This window comes from Condylura cristata, unplaced genomic scaffold (assembly GCF_000260355.1).
Source record: "Condylura cristata isolate star-nosed mole 26May11 unplaced genomic scaffold, ConCri1.0 scaffold00007, whole genome shotgun sequence".
Classification (NCBI taxonomy): Eukaryota; Metazoa; Chordata; class Mammalia; order Eulipotyphla; family Talpidae; genus Condylura; species Condylura cristata.
In genome coordinates, this window is record NW_004567108.1 from 32,439,334 (window position 1) to 32,452,897 (window position 13,564).

Genomic DNA, 13,564 nt, shown 5'->3' on the forward strand with positions numbered 1-13,564 from the left:
CTCGGCGCCTGGGGGAGCTGCGTTTGGGGAGGTGGGCGCCGGGTACGCCGCTGAAGTTTGGGAGACTGAGAAGGACCGAGTTCCCGGGGAGGAAAAGAGTTGGCGAGCAGCGGGATCTGCTGGAGCTGGCTGGCGTTTCTGCCTCTAGTAGCAGACCCAACTCCGCGGCGGCGGCGGGAGAACTTTTTTGGGAGACTTGCCTCCCCGACATGGGGGCGGCGGCGGTGACCCCGATGGCGGGAGGGGTGATCTCTCCGGGGCGGTGGTCTTGCGGCTGGCATCGGGGGACCAGGGGGAGGGCTCTGCGCCGTGGGGAGGAGGCAGTGGCCTGAGAAAGGATTTGCGGGAAGCACCGAAAGGTCGGGGTGGGGCGGAGTTTTTTGATCTGGGTTGTGGGAGATACAGGTGTTAACTTTAGTGGGAGCTCAGAGGAAGCTGGTGAGAAAGGAGCCCCTCCGGGCTGGGGATGCCGCCGTCAAGGCACGTTGCAAAGCTGGACTGTTGCTGCTGTTCTTACGTACTTGTAACGGTGATTTGGGTGTTACTAAAAATGAGAGCGAATAGAGCCTGTGACCACCGAAGAAGAACCCCTCTTTTCTGTACAGCAGATAAGTGATTGCCAGTCACCACCTCCTCTTTGGGGGTGAGGCAGATCCTTGTCATTGAATCCACTCTGCCTTTCCGAAGGGGTTCAGACTTGGGGGAATAGTCTGAGGGCATCTCTCAAAACTGCTTTGGTTGGTTACCTAGCACACAGAAATAGCTGCGTAAATAAAAACCGTAGTGCACCCAGCCGAGTTTCCCTCCTTGCTTTAGGCGGTTAGTAGTCTTGTCCTGAAAGTTTCTTGTGCCCTAGGGATGGGAACATTTCCTAATCTTCCTGTTGGCAGCAATACACACAATTCCCATAGGATTTAGGGGTGGCAGGCCTTGATGTAGCAAAACAAAAAAAGAGATGCTCACCCCCTACTTCTGTTTCTTTCTAGAGGTACTTCCTGAGAAACAAGACTCACAATCTTGTTGCTGTGACAAAGAATATATAAAAAGATAGAGGATTGTAGCTGGTTAAGAAACAGCAGTTACTGGAATTGAAGTTTTGAAATAACTCTTTATTTGTGTGCATTAATCATTTGGTTGTAATATATCCGAAAAAATAAAAACATTGGAAGGAGGAGGTTTTAATGATTATGTAGTATTTGGGTTTCCTATTATTAGAGGTGAAGGAATTACACATATGAAGGCAGATTATTTGGCGAGTGATTGAGAGTCAAAGTATTTTGGATTTTAGTTAGACTCCCAGGGATGGCTGAAGCTAATCAGTATCCTGAAAACTTCGTAAAAAAATTTTTTTAAGTATCTGACATAATAAAGGTTGGACTTGTGCGTTTGTGGTCCTTCTGGCTCTAACTCTAATTTTTGTCAGGAAAACAAATAATACCACTTCTTCTGTTAAAGCTTTCAAACTGAACAAGTTACATCTACTCTTGTAAGCAAAGTGGTGAGGATTCTGCTAGATGGTGCTATTTGATTTAAATTTTTTTCTTCCATTCATTATAATCCTGGACTGGCTTGCCTTATGAACTAAATAGAGGTGAAGAGGCCACTTTTGGAGAATTGACAACGCCTGTCCTGGGTTAATTGTATTAATTTCCAGGTGAATGTTGTTTGAATCTAAGTCAAACATTGAGGCAGGTTCCATTTTATAGAATCAACTTAGTTTCATTTTGATGGGACAATTGATCTGGTGGTTCAGTTTTCCCCTTTATGTTTACTTGGGGCTGTACTGGCACTACTATGCGGAAGTGTAGTGTACTAACTTCTGACTCCAGGAATCCTGATGATGTCTTTGAGATGGGTGTCACCAAATTTAAAAAAATGTAAGGGGACAGATTTTTTTTTTTAAAAGCTATCTGACTGGTCTTTTAGTAAGCAAATTAGAACTGTTCTGCTTTTAAAAGTCACAGAAATAAGTGACTTAGTAAATAAGTTTTCAGTATAAATATGTAAATATTTTACTTTAACAATATTCTGAAAAATGAGTCATGAATAATGACAAACACATGAAATAAAAGTGTCAGCTTTGTAATCTGTCAAGAAATGTTTTCTAACATTAGTTTATAGTGGAAAGCTGACAAGTGCTTACCTATATGGTACATTTGCTTTCTTGTTCATTAAGGCGTGACTATGGTATGGAATACTTGAAATTAATTTGTAGATCTTAGCTTCTATAATTTCAGTATTCAGTTCCAAACAAACAACAAAATGACCAGAGAAAGGTTAATTATTGTTTAAAAAACCAGATAGATCAAGTCCATACAAAGGTTTGGATTGTAATATAGAGAAGATGATTGAAAACCCTTGGAGGGAGGTGGGATGTTTGTAGAAATTTCAGTTCATTGATCTGTTAGATCATTTCCCACTTTTGCAGCCTCTCTTTGTCAGACTGATCACAATTGTAATTAAGTAACTATGTAATTGATTATTTAATGTCTAGGTTCTTCTAAAATACAAGTTTCTTGAGGGCAAGTGATGACACATCTAATTTCTCTGAGGTATCCTTGACATTAAGTATAGTGCCTTCAAATGTCAACAGCAACAGATATTTAATACAGGCAGATGTTATACTCAAATGAATTTTTTAATGAAAACATTTTTTCCAATGATCTCCAAAATACTTTGAAAGTTTTGAGTTCCACCTTCTCAAGTTCAGTTGTATTTCAAAAAATAACCAATTATAACTATACTAATTATTATCTTCTATGTGCCAGTTGCTGTGTTGAGCAAATTATTTTTATTCTCTGATTCTCCCCAAAATTCTGCAAGATATTGATTCTCCCCCCTCCTCCCCCACTACAGATATATAAGAGAACTAAAACTCTGACTAGTTTAAAAGTAACTGACCAAGAAATACCGGGCTAGCTGGATTTGTAACTTGGATTTCTCTTTTTGAACCTGTGACTGAAGCTAAATGATACATTTTTTTGGTGTGCCCAGATTGCCTTCTTGATCTAGGGTAGGATGCTACAGATTTAGGTAACAGCATTACATAATCAGATATAATAGATTTTAAAAGATTTAATCAGATATGCAGTCTTAATCATGAGTGTACCCTGAGGCTTATACCTTCATTTTGACAGACTGGTATGGTGTGGGGAAGGCATAGAAATTTTAGAACGGAAAGTTAGAAGCCTAAAATAATGAAGAATTATTCTTTAGATTTTTCTCCCAAGAATTTTGTTTTATTACTTACATTTCAAAATTAGACATTATGATTGTGCACAATTCCTTTATGAAACATTGCTGAAGTTTAAGCCACACTGTCACAGAAAGGACTAAGCAAATAGAGGAGTACTGATTATTTTTTATTCAACTATTTGATCCTTTAAAATTACATAGTAACATGGTTCTTCTGTAAGGTAGAGTTGGGCATAAGATGGACATGCTACGCAGACAGACTTAGTAAAGTAGCCAGAAATTATAGAAATCAAACTATGAATCTAACTTCAGACTTTGAAAACTTTGGTTTTTAAATTATAAATCATTCATGTGAAGATACCAAAAAATTAAGTACCACATACTCATTTTTTAAGTGGCTACAGTTTTAAGTGGTTATAGTCTGATGAACATTTAAATACTACTCTATGTTGAAAAGAGTTTATAGGGATTAGAATTTGCCAGCATTACCTTGTTCTCCTTTTTTACTATTAATTTCCACCCTAAAAATTATAAACCATATTTTTCTTCCTTCCTGAAAGAAGTAAAGACAAGTGCAGAGTACAGATCATTCCAGAAACTTAATTGGTGAGCACTTTTACAGTTTGAATTTTCTAAAACTAATGAAGGAATTCCTTTTGGGGATGAAATTCTCTGCAAGATACTACCTGACTCTTCCTTTACCAGACCTCAAGATGTTGCCTCCAAAATATTAAACAACTTGCATCTAATATATCAACTGTGAGAACTTTCTATCGACTTATCTCTTTTCTATTATTTTAAGCATATGGAAAAAAATGTTTCTGAAGGAACATAGCTAAAGAAAAGAAAACCTGAGATGTTGAAAGTTAAATGTTAGTATTGTTTATCCAGTGTTTATTTTGACTCATAAATTGTATTTATATTGTCATGTATTTTTTCAGGAAGAAAAACTAAGATTGATTTCTACACTTCAATCGTGATCTCTTCAATTATAATTAGAAGATAGATTTTTTTTTTAAGTTAAAACATTCTGTGGGGGTGTGTTAGTATATCCAGGTTGCTGCTTGTTCACTTGTCATCCCAGTAATTGAGAGCTGGAAGTAAAATTTTTGTAGAATGCAGTTTGAATTTAGAATCTTCTTGGCTTCCATAGAGATTACAGTTGTTACATTAATTCTGGAATAGAGGATTGAGGATTTATGAACTGGATTTAGAAGACAGCATACTATTGCTGGGAAAATATAACTTAACAAAACCTATTGAAAATAATTATAATTTTGTTCTTGAATAAAGGGAGTATTCTCCACTGTTGTGTATAGTGGTGCTTGGACAGTGTGTGGGAATGATATGCAGTATTTACATACTAGTGACATAGAATCAGTAATACGTGAGCCCCTGTGAATATATGCTAAAATAATAACTTATTGCTTCCCAAAGGAAAAACTTAAAATAGTATTTGAGCAATAGAATAAGATATATATTTTTAAAATCTGTAGATTTTGGAATAAAATACTCCTATCTAGATTTAAAAAATTTTCTTAATAGTTTGTATTTTACTTGTGGAACATCTTCCCATATAAGGTTTATTAACGTGCATAATTTTACATAAGTGTTATTTGACTATTATAACAAAACCCTGTGCATTCTACAAGAAATAATCTAAAGGGTGGTTCACTGAGATTTATGTCTGACTTGATTTCAGTAGTGGCAGAGAAATAGTGGAAATTATTTTTAATATTTCTCAGCCTAAGTTGTAATTGTCAATATTAGAAAGACATTATCAGATCCACTTTCAGAAATCTTTAACAATTAACCTATTCTGATAAAATGACCAACTACCCATTATGACAAGTCATAAATTTGGGTAGCCTGCAGGGTTATTAAAAGTTACCTGAGATGTTAAGGTATAAAGCTCTTTAAGAGGACTTTGAAGAACATTTGGTAAAGTGGTATACAAAAGGGAGAATAGCTTTTCCAGGTTATTTACAAAGTATTTTTATTATTAAATTATTAATTCTTTGCTTAAAAATCTATATGTTTGGGGGGACAGTGTTATACCTTAACATCTCAGGTAACTTTTAATAATCCTGCAGGCTATCCAAATTTATGATTGGTCATATAATGGGTAGCTGGTCATTTTATCAAGGTAGGTTAATAGTTAAAGATTCTGAAAGTGGATCTGATAATGTTTTTCTAATATTGACAGGACCAAAAATTCATCTGGGCTTATAAGAATTTGGATAGTTTTAATGTAAGGAAAGAATTAGTATCCTTTGTTTATCTTTGAAAGATAAACCAGTTGATATCAATGCTTTAGCAATGACAAAACTACCCTCATATTTTACTTTAAGGATTTTGATTGTTCTATTACATATTAGATTCTCAACAGCTTTCTGACAGTAATGAGCCATCATAACATTTTAAAATACAATTCAGATGGAGTGAGCTTGACCCAAGACCTGGCAGTCACCTCTATTTGAGCTTTTGTACTAATTTTGTATCATGGCATAGCAAATAAATAGTTCAGCACACAAAAAAGTAGAGACTAAAGTATAACACTTTTTTCTATACTTAAAGAATTTCTGTCCAAGCACTATTAGCTTTTAATAACTAATAGTTTTGCTTTTTAATTAGTATAATTTAAGCCATATTGAAAGAGTGATGAGATATTTGTGATGGCAGGAAAAGTAAATAAAAATTTATCTGTAGCTCTCTGTCCATGTACGTGAAGAGGGGAGTTATTGCCAAACATAGTTCTTACCTCAAATCAATGTTTATTTTTCTTTAGTGACCTGATACTTGTGTTGATTCTCCTTGTATTTACCTACTTGAGAAAGAAAAGCTACTGTATTGAGCAAGAAAATTAGGTAAATGAACTATTCTACTCTGTTATATATTCTTCGAAATAATAAAATCCTCAGTACTGCCACATGAAACACTTATATTTTTGTCATAGGTTATTTTAATAATAACAGCAGTGTTATTGATAATTTTAGTTTTATACTTCACTGCATCTCATTTAATCCCCTCAAGAACCCAGAGACTATAGATACTGTTTTCTGTTATGTTATAGAAGAAACAGAGGCTTGAAGAGTTTATCTTGCTTTGGCTGCAGGTATCAAAACACAAGATACAAAACGGTGAAATTGATCAGGGTTTAAAAATAAATCTCACATAACAGGGTGTCTGGAAAAGGTAGTTTCAAAGTTGAATTCAGTGAATCCAAATATCAAGGTTCAGGACTAGTTTTTCTGCCGTTTTTGTGGTTTCTTTCTCAATGCAGCATCCCTGCTTCATGCTGCCAGTGTCACTTCCTCTACACCCAAGTGTAAAGGTAAGGGGAGGGCATTTTTCCCTTTCATGTCTCAGTTGGGGAGGAAGTCCTTCTGGAAGTTGCTTCTAAATAGTTTCTTATGACTTACAGAAACAAACTGTAAACTTCTCTTCCCTAAATCAGTCATAGTGAAAGGTAATGAGATTACCATAATTGATTTTATCATCAGTCAGCTTCTGAACTGCTTCCCCTTACCTGAAATACCTACACAAAACAGAGAATCTTTGGTTAAAAAAAGATGGAGGAGGATATGGGCTATGAAATGGATCCTTGTTTTATGAAATGTTGAAGTTTGTGGGAGAAACATAATGAACAAGTAAATAAATTTAGTGGTGGCAATTTTAGATAGTCATACATGCTATAAAAGTATAATAAAGTAAGGTGATGTAATATAGAGAGTAGTCAGGAAGCTACTTTAGATTAGTCAGGAAAGTCCTTGGAGAAGGAGACATTTAAGCAGAAACTTGAGTAATATGGAAATAATCACCCATGAGAAGATTTGGTGTTTGAGCGTTTAAATCGTATACTACCAATGAGAAACCTCAGCATCAGCCCAGTTGCTTGGAGATATGTAAAGTATGAATCAAATTTGGAACGAATAGTTGGTTTCCTGGAGCGTGGTTTTGGGGTGGAGGGTCTGGTTTTCTTTTTTCATTCTGTTTTAAATAAAGATAATGGGGCTGAGTATCTTTATCTCCCAAATCTGGCTTGTTCCTAATGAGGACAGTGGAGTATAGGGATTTCTAAAATAATGTTGATGATAGAAATAGCTAAGATTTATGGAACCCCTTGAATCTATTGGCTTGACAGAGTCTTTTGGGATGGCTTAATTGACTTAAATTTCTCAGATTAGATTAGTACAATCATAGTAACTTCTACTTTTTCTTATCAAGTTCTGAATTATTTGTGTGATGTTTTGTGTGTTTAATCACTGTTAGATTGTCCCTAAGAACAAGAATCATGGTGTCATCTTTACTAGTGTGTTTCTAATGCTTAGCACTGTGTGTGGAATTGTGATGAGATATTTGCAGATTAAATGAATTATGAATACAGCCTATTATAAGTATATACCAAGAGGATATCACTATACCTAGTCCCCCCACCCCCACCCCCAACATTCTAATATTTACTATCAGGATTAATACCTAACCTCTAAAGTTTTTTATAATATAGTTATTCTGTGAATTTCAGGACTGCAGGGAATTACTAGTTATTAACTATGTGATACTTTTATGTATTTTAAAAGATTTATTTATGCATAGAGAACTGGGGTACAGGCCAGAGGTGCAGGAGTGGTGAGAGGATTCACCAGAAAGAGTAGGGAGCAGAATAGGCAGATGAGCAAAGAACACTGCTGAGAGGAGCATGGGGTGGGTCAGGAGAGATCTGCCGGGCCATGTGGATCACCTCAGGGTCTGGGGATCAAACTTGCATGAAGCTGCTGCAGCTTGTTGTGCTGTGCTTTAACCCACTGCACCACCAGGGAGGGCTAGATACATGTATATTTAGATAGGAATTTTTGAAAGCATAATCTTTTTCTTTGTCTTTCAAAAGATTTAATAATGTAAATGTAAATTTACTTGGTAGTTTCAAGGTATTTTAATGTATGTTACTTAAATCTCACCACAATGCCATGAAGACAGTGATAATTCCAATCGACTACTAAGATTTATAAGATTTATAAATGGAAATTGCCTTATCCAGCTATGTAATACAGATAATACATGGAAGAACTGAGCCATATTTAGTTTTCCCCAAGGTCAGTATTATTTTCATTATAATACACCTATATTTTTTAAATGAGAAATTCATACATATTTTAAGAAAGTTTAGGTATTTAAATCAGCAGAGAATCATGGATTAGATGACAGTTTATGTCAATACTTTGATTAAATAATATATTATTACATGAATTAAGTCACACAATTAACTTGAAAAGTGTTACATCTTAAAATCTGCTTTTTACATGAAATCCTTATCTTTTTGTTACATAAACTGATTGGTTTGGGATTTGGAGTAGTTTAGATTTCTGATTTGTGAAGTTAGGCTAATTTTGATCAATGAACTCTCTTTGTCAGTTAGCTTCACTTTGGAGAGCTGGGATAGTGGGTGGGCAGGAGAGAGAGGGTTTGGTTTTCCTTTTGTGCTTCCCTCAGTAAGGAGGGAAAAGTCATTTGATATGGATAACTGGTAGAATATTCTTTCTTATGTTTTACCATAGTAATTTAAGGGCAGCAAAATTAAACATATTAATCACTTGGTGTACATTTCAGTGGCATTAGTACATTGATAGTTGTGCAGCCATTCCCTACATCCATCTCAAGAACTTTTTCACCTTCTCAAACTCAAAATCAGTGCCCATTAAAAATCAATTCTTCCTGCCCTCTCTGGAAGTAGAAGGGGTTAATTCTCAGTACTATGAAGCTATAGGCAGCCACTATAGCACCACTTTGATCCTGGTCTGGATCAAATATTGCTCAGCAGACCTCCTGTCTCACCTACTGCCCTCAGTAGTGTATTTCAGTAGATCTGTCTCTTCTGCTCACCACTCTGGTGAATCCTCTGATCACCCCCCACCCCCCATACACACACCTCCGACATATACTTGTTGCATAAATAAATAAAACTTAAAAAAACAAACAAAAAAACTTCCCTATGCCCCATTTTTTGGCAATCACCAATTTACTTCTGTCACAAAGATTTTGACTATTTTATGTACCTTGTGTAAGTAGACTCATCCAGTATGTGTCTTTTTGAATCTGATTCTTAATCCTTCTAGCAAATTCACAAAATACATGTAATTTCCATCTTATATATGGGGAAACAATCTCAATGAAGTTGCATGATAAGAAGGCCACATAGTAATCTACATAGTCTGGATTCCAGCTCATTTCTGACTTCATTCCCTATGTTGCCTGTGTGTTTTATTGCTTACTAGGGGGAATTGTGGAGATGAGGAGTAGAAGGGGAATCCTTGGATAGTTCTCTTCAAGTACATCTACCATTTTTAATTGGGGTGGGAGGCAGTAGAGAAAAAAAGGAGCAGAATTGTAGCTACCAAAAAAATCTCTAACCAGCCCCACATTCTTTAGCTGGTATCTGAGATTTAGCAACTTGGAAGATGCCAGTTAAGAATGGAGGTTATAATTTCAGGTACAGGTGTTTCTCCGTTACTCTTTCTGTGTGTAGAGGCAAACTAATCTGGCATAAGTTACTTGGTAAAATTTGGAGTCAGAAATAAATGGAAGAGAGATATGTAATAGAAAAAAATTCACTCTTGTAATTGAGTCTCCTCACTTATCTCTTTCAACTGCATATAGCCTGTTGGTTCTTGTTTGTTTTTGGACAAGGGCATTTGGAGAGTTCCATGTTGTGTAGCAGTGCTAGTAAAACCATATTGAATTTATTATAGTCAGTTATGAAATAGTGACTACTAGAAAAAATAAACTATTTTCATTTTTCCACATATTATGTGTTGCCATTTATAATTGGATTAAAATGATATGAATACACTTTATTAGTGCATTTACAGAATCATGAATGAGATTTCTTTTTTCTGAACTTATTTTTATACTTTTTAATTTCTCGTTTTTAATGAGATAGTGGTTTACAACAATATATATAATTTAGGGTATATGAGGCTTCCACCTTTTTAGTTACTTTGGGTGTGCTTTCCCCTTTCACTTGTCTCCTACCATAACTTTCTGGTTACCTCAATTCTACAGTCAGTTTTTTTAGTGTTTGATTTTGGTTTTGACTGTTTGTTTCTTTATATTCCACATATAAGTGAAATCAGCTGGTATTTCTTTCTGATTTCACTTACAATAATCCTCTCCAGTTCCATCCATGTTATCTTAAATGACAAAATATCACTTCTTTTTTTCTAGCTGAGTAGTACTCCATTGTGTGTGTGTGCCTATGTATATATTTCTAATATATACGTATATGTGCATATGTATATATTTCTAATATATTTCTGATATACCATTTTTGCAAGTGGGCACTTTGGTTGTTTTCATGGTTTGGTTGTTGTAAATAGTGCTGCAGTGAAAGGAGTACATACATCTCTTTAAAATAGTGTTTTTGTAGCTCCTCAGAAAAGTTCTAGGAGTAGAATTACTGGATCATAGTGTTTAAAACAACCTAGAGTCCCATCAGCAGTATATGAGGTTCCTTTCTCTCCACACTCTTGCCAACTCTTGTTTTTTTCTGGTCTCTTGGATAATGGGCTGTTCTTACAGGTGTGAGGTGGCATCTCATTGTGGTTTTGATTTGTATTTCCCTGATAAGAGAGGAGCGTTTTTTTCATGTGCCCATTAGGCAGCTATATGCCTTCTTTGGAAGTTTTTGTTTAGTTTTTCTGTCCATCCTTGCTGAGCTGTGTGTTCTTTGTAGAACTTGGTTGTTGGCTCCAGATCTGAAATTCAGTACTGTGTATTGTGATTTTTTTTTTTTCCCCATGAGGTCAGTACCAGTCCCAAGATGTAGTCAACCGGAATGCTGTGTAGAATGCTTTCTGTGCGTTTCCTTAGCTGGGGCCTGAGCTGAGTAGAGCACCCAGCTTCTCCATATGGATTTGCTTTCTCTTAAGGATGTCTGTTTCACTGCTTCTGCTCTCCCTTGTCCAGGGCCCTTGACAAAGCCAGCAACCCTGAGTGTCTCCCACTCAGGACTGCCACCTCCAGGCATTTCTCTTTAACCCTCTTCCTGTCCCATGAAGTGTGACTTCTCTCCTGGTCTCCTGTATTGGTCTCCGATGTCCAAAAGTTGTTTCCATTTTACCCTAAACTGGGTCTCTGTCACTGTAGTGTCCTCTGGTTAACTGTTAGATGTTTCTTTTAGGAGCAAAGTAAGAAACCACCTTGGTGGTTTCTTGGTGATATCGTCTCTCGAGTGAGATTTCTTACCAAAAGATATGTCATCATAACTGTTTATGCATAGGTAGGAATTCATCTTAGGAACTAAGATGAATCTGGAATTCAAGTTACTGTTGGGTCAGTGATGGAAGATTTGGGTGAAGGCAACTTTTTATACTAAAGCATTAAAAGCTGTTCATGCTTTTCTGTACAATGGATGTATAACTATCAAGAGAATTTATATGGAAAAATCATTGCTAGTTGAGGAAAAAAATTCTGTGTATTAGTAGAACCCCAACTAGATGACTCCCTTAAAAGGATAAGTGAAGAGAGTTTAAAGAAGGTAAATGTAGGATTAAAACCAACAAGAGATGAAAAAATACCCAGGAATTATTAGCAGAATGGAAAGCTTTAACGCCAGCCCCCACAATTTAGGTAAGGGGGAAAGGAGAGGGAGAAAAAGGAGAGCACAATCATAAGATTGTGGACTGGCAAGGAGGGGGTGGTCTTTTCCTACCTTATCAGCTCTTGCCTCCTTTCTGTAGACTCTAGCTGGGAGCCAGAGGCATTGCCATCAGTCACAGAGGGGCACAGAGACTGAGTAAATCTGCAAGGGTCAATTAAAACTATAGGACAATGTTCACGGTTTTATTAAATTTTTAAAAATGTGTTTACTTATGCATGCAAGAACTGGAGTACAGACCAGAGGTGTGGAGATAAGAGGGTTCACCAGAGACAGAGTAGGGAGCAGTGTGGGGAATGATTGATACATTGCAGAGCAGAGCAGCAAGTGAGACAGGAGAGGTCTGCTGCACCATGTGGGTCACGTCCCTGGCCAGGGATTGAACTCATGCTACAGTGGCAGTGGCTGTGGTTAGCTTCATAGTGCTGTGCTTTAACACCTTGTGGAACCAGGGAGGCCCGTCAGTTTTTGTATAGAACCTCTTGAGAAAATACAGCTTTTTCAAAAGTTGAGTTTTGTCAAAATAGTATTTAAAATTAGTTTTTAAAATGTAGTATAGATTTGAAAGCAGAGAACACATTCCTTCTACTTCCTGTGGTCTCCCCTTCCTTGGTTTATGTTAGAAGTGGTAGGCATCTTACAGGTCAGCCTCTGTTGAGGCCTCTTGAGTCAAATCTGAGTGACACAGCAGGGACTGCTCACCCAGAGAGGTTGTAGCCCAGGGATGGACACTGTGATGGGGACGCAGGAGGTGCTGTGAGAGTTCTGAAAGAGGCATTTTATTAGTCTAGGGTGTAGAGAGTGTCAGGAAATACTTCTAAGAGGATGTTTATTAAAAGACAAGCAAGCATTAGCCAAATTGGAGGTGGGGAAAGGAACTTCTAATGGAGAAATAGAAACATGTAACAGAAACATGGAGGCATTCAAGACCATAGAGTATTTGATGAACTGCAAGAAAATTTTTGTGACTGGATGTACAATAGGGAATAAGTTTGGCAGGTTAAATAGCAGCTGTTTCCAGAATGATCTAGATGGACAGTTTAACCTGGAAGAAGGCAGTTTTAAGTAGAAAAGTGACATCATTTGAGATGCATTTTTGAAGAATCATTCTGGAAGTGATATGAAAGGTGGGGCGAGTGGGGGAGACAAACCCTTTAGGAAGTTATGGGTTTGCTGCTGTGTAATCATCTTTTCTATACTATGGGCAATACATTGCTTATCTGAAGATGTAGAATAGATAGAACCTGGTGGCCTATATGTGCAAAGATATGGGTATATTCATGGGGAGCAGTTTTAGCCATAGACTTTGAATACAGGAGGAAGAACAGATAGGTTTGAAAAGGAAGATGAGTTCAATTTGTGGTTCTACTCAGATCTAGAGAAGGAGAATTTGGGGAGTAAATTTGCTATGTGGTTTTTGAACAGGGGGAGGGCTGGGTGGAGGATCAAAGGTAGAGAACCAGAATTGAGAAACTATTGGGAAAGAGAAATAACTTGTCAATGATTTTTTTAAATCATTTTGAATCTTAAAGAGAACATTTTTCAAGTATGAATAGGAAATTACTGTGGGACTGTGGAAAAAGTAAAGAAATTAGTAGCCAATTGCCATGCCTACTTGTCAGTGGTTTAAAGCAGTAGTTTGATGGAAAAGTGTTTTAAAAAATCTCTCCTGGTTATTTAAACGGTATTTCCTTCTTCCAGTAGGATATCTCTAAA

General features: G+C 36.7%; 1 protein-coding gene across 2 annotated transcripts in view; it reads left to right on the top strand.

Moving 5' to 3' along the window:
* Nucleotides 1-13,564, top strand: part of SSBP2 (single-stranded DNA binding protein 2) — a 245,209-nt gene that overhangs the window by 1,031 nt on the left and 230,614 nt on the right. The gene's annotated exons all lie outside the window — the stretch shown is intronic.